This window comes from Camelus ferus, unplaced genomic scaffold, assembly GCF_009834535.1.
Source record: "Camelus ferus isolate YT-003-E unplaced genomic scaffold, BCGSAC_Cfer_1.0 contig385, whole genome shotgun sequence".
NCBI lineage: Eukaryota > Metazoa > Chordata > Mammalia > Artiodactyla > Camelidae > Camelus > Camelus ferus.
This window is the reverse complement of record NW_022589126.1, coordinates 690,667-701,646: the sequence shown is the minus strand read 5'-3', so window position 1 is coordinate 701,646 and position 10,980 is coordinate 690,667. Positions and strand designations below refer to the sequence as shown.

Sequence of the window (10,980 nt, the reverse complement as noted above, 5' to 3'; positions counted from 1 at the left end):
CAAAAAAAACAATAACATGGAAAATTCACACAGAAACTCAAAGTGGATACACCTGTTTTTCTGATACTACACGTGCATATGCACACACAGATACATCCAAACACATACACATGCGCACAGACACAGACACACCCACACCCACACCCACACGGACGTACACACAAACATACGTGCATGGTTTAGTCTACAGTTTGCCTTCCGTTCTTTTCAACTAAAGTGTAAGGTTGAAAACATAAAAATATCAAGGCATATACGTGTCATGGAGGAAAGGGACCCGAGCTTGGGGCTCCAGGTGAGAGGAGAAAAAAGTCAGATGGAGTGTCCGGCACAGGTGAGCAGCACCCCCAGCCTAGAGTAGAACTTCCCTGACTGTGCTCTGGCGAGGGTCGGGATAATTGGTGCTCCTCGGAAATGAGCCAGGGACAGTCCCAGTACCGTGTCTGCACCGTCAAGTCTCTGGCACCATCACACCCCCGTCCTGTCTAACTCCACGTGGTAGCAGCTGTGACTCACAGGGCACCTGCTGCAGGGGCGGGACCAGCAGGACCTGAGTGGTGTCTCAGCTCGGCCACTTCACCACCTCGGAGCCAGGTTCCAACCTTCCCCTTAAGGAACACGCCTATGCTGTTGGTGGGAGTGTAGTTCGGTGCAGCCATTATGAAAAATAGTATGGAGATTTCTTAAAAAGCTAAAACTACACCTACCATGTGATCCAGCAATCCCAGTCCTGGGCATATATCCAGAGGGAACTCTAATTCAAAAAGACACCTGCACCCCAGTGTTCACAACAGCACTACTTACAACAGCCAAGACATAGAAACAACCTAAATGTCCATCAACAGATGACTGGATAAAGAAGCCGTGGTATATTTATACAATGGAATACTACTCAGCCATAAAAATTACAACATAACGCCATTTGCAGCAACTATGGATGTCCCTGGAGAATGTCATTCTAGGTGAAGTAAGCCAGAAAGAGAAAGAAAACTACCATATGAGATCGCTCATATGTGGAATCTAAAAAAAAAGACAAATGAACTTATTTACAAAATAGAAACAGACTCACAGACACAGAGAACACACTTGTGGTTACCAGGGGGAAAGGTGGGGAGGGATAAACTGGGAGTGTGAGATTTGCAGATACAAACTACTATGTATAAAACAGATAAACAACAAGGTCCTGCTGTAGAGCACAGGGAACATATTCAATACCTTGTAGTCACCTATAGTTTTAAAGAATCTGAAAAGTGAACATATGTATGTTCACGTGTGACTGAAGCACTGTGCTGTGCACCAGAACCACAGCACTGTAAACTGACTGTACTTCAATTTAAAAAATGTTCCCCCTAAATGGGGGCAGCATCACGTATTTCACGTGGCTGTTTGAAAACCCAGGCAAGAGAACTTCCCTGTAAAATGTGATGATTTCAAGCCACCACTCAAGTGTGCGTATCTGATGAGTCAGCATGTTTGGTGCATTTACCTATCAAGACCGTGTTGGCTATTTTTACACCTAAGCACAGAGAGCAAGATTTTGGGATAAAACATCAGCCTCTGGAAAGACTTATCTGGAGCAAGGCACAGGCCAGGACGGAGACTGCGTTAGCATCAAACCCCCATTTCCCTGGGAAAGCCAGGTGCAGGCAGCCCGCGTTTGGGGAGGGGTGCCACACAGATAATTAGCGACGAGGCCCACATCCCGCAGCCTCGGCCTGGCCTCTGCCCTTGACCGCAGGGCCGCTGCTCCCTTGACCTGACCCCCCAGCTGTCTGACTCCAGAAAGCCCCGGGGGGGGGGGGGCGGAGGCAGACACCGAAGGTCGGAGGAGCACATGAGAAAGTAAACACGGCGAGGTTCCCCCGGCTCGCAGGCGCCCCGCCAGGCCCTGGCGGCACGGATGTGCAGGGGCGTCCCTGGCTCTGGGAGCTCGTTACAAGGGAAGGAGGGAGCATCTTCACCCTGGCTGCTCCCCTCCGATTCCTGTGAGAAACAGGCCCAACCATATGCATCAAGGAGGGCGTCGCATCGTCTGAGAAGACGCAGTGTCACCGCACCACGAGGGCGTCCGCTTCCCCAGCCGCGCCAGGACGCGGGGCCGGGACGCCGACCCCCAGGACACACGGGCCGGCTGCGGACGGCCCAGGCTCTGGAACCCAGGCAGTGCCGAGAGTGAGACCCCCAGACCGGGACGCGGGTGCCACCTCTTCCTCGCCACCTTGGCATCCGGGAAGGGAGGCATTTGGTCTTTGCTTTTAAGGTGGATGGGCGTTACTCCCGGTCAGCGTGCCCTTCCCTTTAACAACTAAAGCAGATGCTCAGTGCGGGTTTGACAGGCCTCAGACAGGCTGGTCTAGGCAGCGCCACACTCGGGTGAACTCACGTGTGAGCCAGACCTCAGTACATGAACGTCTCTTCTGTCGGCATGAACTTAGCGCAAGAGGTGAGGCGAGGGAACTGTAATCAATGTCTTGTCATAACCTGTAATGGGAAAAAATGTGAGAAGGAAGAAATGTAAGTATGTGTGTCTAAGTGAATCACTTTGCTGTGCACCTGAAACACTGTAAGTCAACAATACTTACACGAAAAAAGAGAGAGACGGGGGAGAAATGGCCAGAAAGTGTGGGCAGGAGGGCTGGGGGCCACACGAAGGGACTGGACCTCTCGAGGGAGTGGGACCAGGCGGAGGACCCCCCGTGGCTCCTAATCCACCGTGCCTGCGGCCGGAACTGCTCCTGGGGACGCTCAGTGCCCTTTACAAACATGTGGGAAGGGGCTCATCTTCCGTGGGGTTTCGAAATAGACTCGGAGACCAAGTAACCTTGTCCCGGCTTCGCCCCCGAAGGATTGTTTAAAGTTCCCCGGGCCCAGCCTGCGTGCTTCCAGAAAGCCGCAGCGTTTTGGCTGAGCTCAGGCGGGACCAGCAGGGGCTCCGGGCCGAACAGTGAACACACTTAACACTGGTTTTCACAGCAGAACCTCGACGAGGCTGGTTAGCACATGATTTGCTTGGCTTTTCGGACTGAGCCCCAGGAAAGCACATAAAAATGCTAATTAGAGGCTAAAACAATATGGAAAGTTCTTGAGACGTGGCGGAGGTGGTCGCCCTGGGCGGCAAGACATGGCTCTGAGCCCTCCCGGGCCGCAGGCGCTACTGAAGGCAGGCCCGCGTGCCCGCCGCGCCGCGAGGCCGCACAACTGACACTTGAGTTTGCAGCAGACGAAGGTTGACTGCAGGGCCGAGCAAGGAGCACGGGGTGGCCCCAGAAGACCCCGAACCCCTCGAAGGGTTTCAGCAAAGCACATTCGAAGGCCTGGTGAGGGCTGGGGCCGCAGGTGCGTGATCAGCTCGTGCACGGGTCTTCTGACGGGTTGATGTGGAGGGAACAGGATGTCAACCTGAGGGGCCACATGCTCTCCGTCGCCAAGTAGCTAATTTCTTCCCTTTGGTGGTGGTTTTTAGCATCTGAAAAATTCAAGAAATATATGTGAGATGCTATGAGCTGGGTCCTTCAGAGCAGGAGCTGCAGGGGAGGACACGGGGAGGGGTCTGTCCCTGGGGGGCCCCCCGGGGACCTGCTCGGCTACTAGATACGTTCCTTTATAAAAGAGACCTTAGGAGTGGGCTGGCAGGACCCCCTTGGAGCCCTGTTGCCACCATTACAGTTCTGTTCAAGGAACTCCTTCCTTAGGGGCCCGCGGAGGCCCACCGCCAGCTCTGGCGCTGGCTCTGCTCAGAAGGCAGCCCGCGGGCGTGTCGTTCTCTGTGCAAGAAGCTCCCTTACACTCGATCTCATCGGCACCAGGCTTTCCCAGGCTCGCCCAGCCCCGATTCTCAGGGGTACCTTCCTCGCGCTTATAACCCTTATAGCAGCTTCTGTCTGTCTCTTTCGCAGATTGAAAACCACAGCAGGGTGAACGATGGAAAGCCCAGGACGCAGGTCACGAAACAACAAGAAGGAAACCATGAAGTTCTCTCGAGATGTTTAAGAATCACAGGAACTGCCTAAGAAAGAAACAGAAACATCACGCTTTGTAAACACCAGCTGAAGTTGCACCGGCCTTGTTTTGTTTGGAACGTAAACGTGGTCAGCTTTTACCTCCTGAAGGTGCTGGCCCACACTGAGCGAGCGGGGCTGAGCTGCGGATTTTTCAGTAAGGCCCGCCGTGTCACGCAGCCAGCTCCCCAGCAGCCTGAGGATGGGGAAGGCGGAAAGAGGGGCCTGCGTGCAGGGGCTTCTGCAGGGGGCTCCCCGAGAGGGGCACAAAGACCAGGGGCTTGGCACCCAAGGCCGCCTGCAGCATCGTGCCTCGCTCCACGACACAGGCTGTCTTCATCCCTCAGGGGGTGTGGGCTCCCTACTGGGGCCCAAGTGGCTAAGCTGGGACTTAAGTGCCTCCAAGGACCCCCCCACGGTCATTCACCGGTGGGGCTGAGGACCAAACCCCAGATCACGTGACCTCCATTTCCCGGCACTGGCGGCTACCCACAAGCCCTCTCCTGGGTTCCAGTCCCAGCTGAAAGCAGGACCTCCAAGAGATGTCTGCTCCCCCGAGTTCTCTACAGCGTTATCTCAGTAGCCAGGGCTTGAAAGCAAGCAGAAGTCCACTGACGGACGAAAGGACAAAGAAAATGTGGGCTAGCTTCAGACCCAGATGATACAGATCTGGATTCCAGGTGCAGAGAGAGATACTCACACCCACTGCGGAATATTACTCAGCCCTAAACAGGAAGGAGATCCTATCATTTCCAACAACAGGGATGAACCTGGAGGCCGTCCCAGTGAGTGAAATAACAGGCACAGAAGGACAGACACCGCCTGATCTCACTTCTTTGAGGAAGCGGAAGTCAGACGCACAGAAGCAGGGAGTGGATGGTGGGCGCCGCGGGATGGCGGGCGTTAGTGGGTATAAAGCTCCACTCACGCGAGACGAATGGGTTTAGGACCTCTTGTGTGCGACAGTGCTACAGGTAACAATTTGGTGCTGTGCACGTAGCAACCTGTTAAAAGGGTAGATCGCGTACTCTTATCACAGAAAAGGAAAGGAAAAAAAACGACAAAGGGACACAAGACATCTCACGGAGGAGACGGACGTGTTTCTTACTTTGCTGTGATGGTACCACGGGAGCGAGCAATGTCCAAACTCCAAAATGCGCACATTAAGTCTGTGCCGTGGTTTGGATATTACATATCCCTCAGCGAAACTGAAAAAAAAAACACGAAGAAATGTCAATAGTTCCCCTTTTATTTTATTTATTTATTCTTAAATTGAAGTCTAGCCCGTTACAGCGTGTCCGTTCCTGGGGTGCCATCTATTGCATTTCTTACACCATTCGGACAGGCTGAGAGGAAATGGCCAGAGCCTCTGGTGTTCCTAAGACACCCCCAGTTTCAGTGCCCAGAGGTCCTGGCGTGTGTCCTGGTTGGACCGTGGGGGAAAGGGAGCAGGAAGGGAGCCCCTTGTAAGGACCCCCCACCCCAAGGCCTCTGCCGATAGGTACGGACGTGACAGCATCCTGTGAAAGTCTGCAGAGTTCTCCCTACCTTTCCAGCAACCCAGCCCGAGGTCGGCCACGATGGGCAGTGCGAAGCCACGCCCTCGGCCAGTGGAGTCCAGGCCTGCCCCAGGAGGAAGGGCTGTGGACGGCTGTTTGCCCACGGTGGTTTTCGACGGCGAACAGAAACCAGAATAATGTGAAAAATGCCCAGGAGAAGAAATCCAGAAAAAGCCTCTGACTTTGGGAAGGGCCAATCGCATATCTGGGAAGTGGGCCACCTGGTTCTGAAGCCTCAGACACAACAAACGCCGGGGAGGACTGAGGGCAGCGGACCTCCAGCCAGAACCAGACGGGCCACTCGGGAGCCAGCCTGGCCACCGCTCCCGCGGGCTACCCCGGCCTGTGGCCACGTTGGGGAGACATTCTGCGCGGCCGAGTGAGGGCTCAGAGGAAGCTTCAGGGCCGTGAGGAATGTGCTGCTCTGTGAGCTATTTCCGTTAACAACTTGGAAGGAATAATAATTAGTAAAAACAGGAGTCGCCAGGCAGGGCCTGAGGCAGGGACACGAGAGCACGGGATTTGCAAAGCTCCAAGTTCAAGCACGGGTCCTGCTCCCCACTGCCCTGCGGGAACGGAGGGAAGTCGGTAACGCTCTCCGAGCCCCTGTTTCTTCTTCTGTGACGTTAGCAGACACCCGCCTGGTGGGGCGTCAGCGGCCTCAGGTGCCCCGCAGAAATGGAAGTCACGCCCTGGGCCTCCTGGTTATTCCCCGTGGCTCTGTGACCTGCAGCTCCGGTTAGGTGATCCCCCGCGAACCAGAGGAGCTCACCGCCGGGCTCAGTTCAGATTCCCAGAAGGAACCTCTGGCTTCCAGGGTGAAGATGGTCACAGAGTGATCAAGACATGAAATTCATTCGTATGTTAAGAAACACTAACGTCCTTCCAGAATACATAAAAAGATTTTTTTAAAAGACCGCATGTGCTTTACCAAGCGCACTTAAGAGCGACTAGTATGGACCAGAGAAGGGGCAAATCTCACGGAACAGTGACTGAGATCCTCAACCAGCAGCTCACAAACAGGCCTCAGAGTTCAAACAGGCAGCAAAGTGGCAACTGAGCAACACAAGGAAGAGTGTTTGTCTCAAAGCAGGTGCTCGAGTTAACCTGGAAACACAATGATTCTCAGTGACGCCAGGAAATGAGAGACAGACAGACAGGCAGACAGAGGACGGGCGCCCAGTGTCACCAGGGTGCTTCAACGTGGCTGAGGAAGTTACTGTCAATATAACGTGACAGCAAATATAAACATTGGGCTGGAAAAGATGAAAACGTTTTTATCTGCATATGTGACTGCACAGATAAAAAGCCAACATAAGGACAGAAAAGGGGTTTGGGGCAGGTAAGAATGAGAGAAGGTAACATAAGGGCAGCGACTGGTCGCTGTCTGGTGGCCTCAGGGAGGCAGCCTCGTCACCAGCAGGCCAGGCCCTCGGGAGGCACAAGGTTTGCAGGGACAGGGGTGTTGGAGGGGGTGGGGCTCGTGCGACCTGAGGGGTCACTACAGAAAGTCCACGCCAGTCTGGACCGGGCTGCTGAGGTCCAGGCCTGTCCATCCTGCAAACTCGCAAATCAAAGACCGTCTTCGGGACAAGGAGGGGGCAGAGGTGAGAGCCCCCGGCAGGGAGGAGCCAGATGGAGCCCAACGGGGAACCGGCCGCAGGAAAGGCTAGACTGTAAAGGCTGGACGGGAGGGCACAGCGCAGGGGTGGGGCGCGCTCTCAGCGTGCACGAGGTCCGGCCTGGGTTCCACCCCCGGTCCCTCCATTAAACCAGTCAGTCAGTGCCCCTAATCACTGCCCCCCAAATAAGGCAAAAATGTAACTCCAGGATGTCAGAGACTGGTACCTCTGAGCGAGAAAAAGAAAGCAACGGGAGGAATAACGTTTGGGAAGATTGAACTGTTGACGTGAGAGGCCGGGGAAGCCCTGGGAAGGTGACTTCTGAACAGAGATGACGGAAGAGGGTGGGATTCATCACACAGACGTGGGGAGAAGCACCCCGGGCAGAGGGAGGCGCATGAATAATATTATTATTTATATTATATAGCAGGTAAAATAATTATCACTTTGCATTATATATTACTATATATTTATTTAGTATATATCACATATAATTACATTATATATTATAATTATTTTATGTTATATTTAATATTATAGAATTATATTTTACCATACAATATAGTATTTAAAAATAATAAAATTGTCATCTTATGTATAATAATTATGTCATTATGCTAATATATAATAATCTGTTATATAGTATTAATAATTAAAGATGAATTATAATTATTGTATTATTGATAATAATTTATTATTGTTTCTTATTATGATTATATTATATTATTATATTATATATTATTGTATTATATACTTTATAATAAGATAATACTAGTAGTAATTATATAAGTAAAAATAAAAATAATAAGTAATAAATAAAACTTTTAAAACTGAACCCCCTCAAAACAGTAAAGTAGGCTGAATGGTGGTGAAAATGAAGCCCAGAGCGGGCACGGGGGTCTCCCCTGCCGCTGACTGGGGGCCCCTGGAGGGCAGAATGGCCTCCCGGGGCCTTGCGGCTTCCCTGAGAACAGAAGGACGGGGGGCCGGAAGGAGGAGGTGGGGTCACCTGTTCACGGCAGATGCCTGACGGCATCGTCCCCGGACAGACAGGGGCCAAGGGCTCCTTGCTCGCACACCTGCTCTGGTCGGAATGTGTGCACCGCCCCCTCCCCCAAGTCCACGAGCTGAAAAACGAAAGCACGTTTGTTGAAAGACTTGGAAACATTTAGTAATTATTTTTTTAAATTAGCTCCATTTTACTTCAAATCCAACGAGAAGTGACAGTACTCAAAGTGCAGTGCCATCGTTCTCCAAGCAGATTCCAGTCTTGTCACTTTATCCCCACCTTGAGGTTCCAGCCCCACGGGGAACATCCTCCAGTGTACGTATCGGCCGTTCTCAGCTTCAGCTGTGGGAAGGGGCCCCCTTGGATCTGGAGGACACGCGGCTTTGCAGCCAGGTGTCGCAGCCGTGACGTTTCTACTTGTCCGTCCTCTTGATCTGAGATGTCACAAGCTCTAAAAGTCAGCTAGAGAAATGAGCAAAGATTCGTAATTTTCTGCTCTTTAATTGGCAAACTGACACTTGAGATTTTCCTCTTCAGTTCTATGACCGCCTTGGGCTTAAAGTGCCCTCCTGTCCCGCGAGCGCTGGCTGCCCGCGGTCGTGGGAGACGGGCTGCCCGGGGTTTGTGGACGGAGTAGGCCTCAGGCTCCCAGAGTGCTGCCACTGGGGGCCCATGATGGAAGGACGCCGGCGCAGGTGTGGGCTGGACAGACGGCCCCAGCCCGGGCAGGACGTAGAACCTGGACTCTCGGGGATGCCAGGCCCCCACCTTCCTGACTCCACCCTGCACGGTCCAGGAGGGCACCCCGGGGAGCGCTCATGAAACTGTTAGGCGTCCGCGGTCTCTGGGGAGGGCGTCACGGCGGTGGTGCGCCTTCTCCGGCCTCAAGAAAAGGGTCGGGGAGAAGAAGGCACAGGAAGGCAGCGTCTTGCACCAGCCTTCTAGGAAAGAGGTTGGTGGGGCTTTGGGGTGAGCCAGCTCTTCCTTTAGGGTTTTCTTTTAAAAACCACTCTGCATGCATGCCTTCCAAGGGACGCTGGAGGACTCCATCCCACAGGCAGAGTAGTCACCAGACCCACACTGGAGGAGATGAAAAGGCCCAGCCCAAGCCGAGTCAGATGAGGAAACAGCAGTTATCGTGTCGAAGACACCATGCTTGGCCGCTGAGAGAGAGAGGGACACAGGCTGGAGCCCATGCGTTTGACGGCCCTCTCATCTTGGGCAAACAGGACACAATGAGTTCTCTCTGATTTTTCTTTTTCATCCAGTGCGAGTTTCCGAATCACCGAGCCCACGTGCCCCCAGCTGGCTGGACCTGCTCACCTCCGGCGTACCTTCAAACCAGAACATTGGATCCGCATACACAGAACTGAAAAGTATTTGTACTAAACAGAGAGATTCAGGGCTGGGCTCCCCCCCCCCCAATTTTCTAAATGTTCCGCAGTATTACCATGATAACGGTGACAATGACAGTGATTATAATGGAAGGGGAATTTAAAAATTTAAATCTAAAGAAAGGGCACACTGTTGGGCTCCACCGCACAAGGCTGTTCTGAGAATTAAATCGGCAGAGATGTGACCGGGGTGGCCCACCCTCGGCTCGATCCCTGCAGGCAGTCGCTGGGTCCCGCTCCCTCGCCCCGTCTCCCATCCCCTACCAGTCCCAGCAGCGCTGGCAGACTCAGGAGATCAGAGAGCCTGGCTGTCCCGTTGGATCTAGGGTGGGTGAGGGGCGGGTGGCCACATGCCCCCTGCGCTCTCTGACCCCCTCTGTGGTCTCCGGCCAGGGTTCTGCAGCTGCGCCTTCAAGAAAGCTGACGGAGGCCACTCTGCGTGACCCTCCCGTTGGCCCCATTTGCACGCCCAGCTAACCTCAGTGTGAAGATAAACTCCCTTGGGAGCCGTCTGAAGGAAAAGCAAATGCTGTGACTTTCAGAAGACCCTCAACATCTAAACAACAGATGTCAAAGGTCTGCTGTGTTAGGCAACCCCTCTTATCTCCCGGGTCCCAGGACACTTTTCCTCCACTCGTTTGCCAGCGACTGTCTCTCCGGGACCGCGGACGACAGCATAACGGTCTGCAAAGGCGAGGATGCTGAATGCAAACGAGCGGTTCCCTTGAGCAGCGATGGTTTCTAGCCCCCCCACCTCCGCCCCATTCTCAGAGCGTCTTCCCGTGAAACCTGCTCAGAGCAGGTGGGAGGGCTGGTGGCCGGGGGGCCGCTGAAACGTCGGCCTTCTGCAGGTAATCCTGCGTGTTCTTTGCTGCCCTTCCCCCATGACTGCATTTGCAGAGGGTTTTGGCTGGCTCATGTAAACAGATTTGGGGATTTTTAAAGAATGTTTACACTATTCAGCTTAACTGCATGCTTAGGACTTAGATGACAGAACTCAGTCCTCTAGGAAGATACGGAGGGTTTCACTGTACAGTGAAGTCAGCCAGGTTTTCCCGTTCAGCCCAGTCTCAGCACATTGTTTTGTTTTTTTTTTTCCTTAGACGCCACTTGAAAGTTTTATTTACTTATAACAATAAGGCCATATTGTACATTCTTTTCAGCAAGCAGCGTTTCTCAGGCAGCAGTATACTACAACATCTTTCCATGTTATTCGCTACACTTTTACCATCGACTCGTATTTATTCTAAAAGGTGCACATGACAAGATACACGAGAGCACAGTAAAGAGTGTGTCTCTGCTCACTTGCAGTTTTAGGCGGAAGCAGCCGCGGTCGCCAGTTCCTTGCGGCTGTCCCGCAGACATCCCACGGCTGTGTGTGCTCTCCGCACGTTCTCACCG

The 10,980-nt window shown here is 53.0% G+C and overlaps 1 long non-coding RNA gene across 1 annotated transcript; it reads right to left on the bottom strand.

Annotated features, from left to right (window-relative positions):
* Positions 1 to 1,275: 1,275 nt before the first annotated feature.
* LOC116662589 lies at positions 1,276 to 5,205 on the bottom strand. The gene is made up of 4 exons (XR_004318575.1): positions 5,104 to 5,205; positions 3,843 to 4,003; positions 2,580 to 3,463; positions 1,276 to 2,478 (listed from the first exon to the last, which is right to left on the bottom strand). It is a non-coding gene; the product is annotated as an uncharacterized LOC116662589 (long non-coding RNA).
* Between the last annotated feature and the right edge of the window lie 5,775 nt (positions 5,206 to 10,980).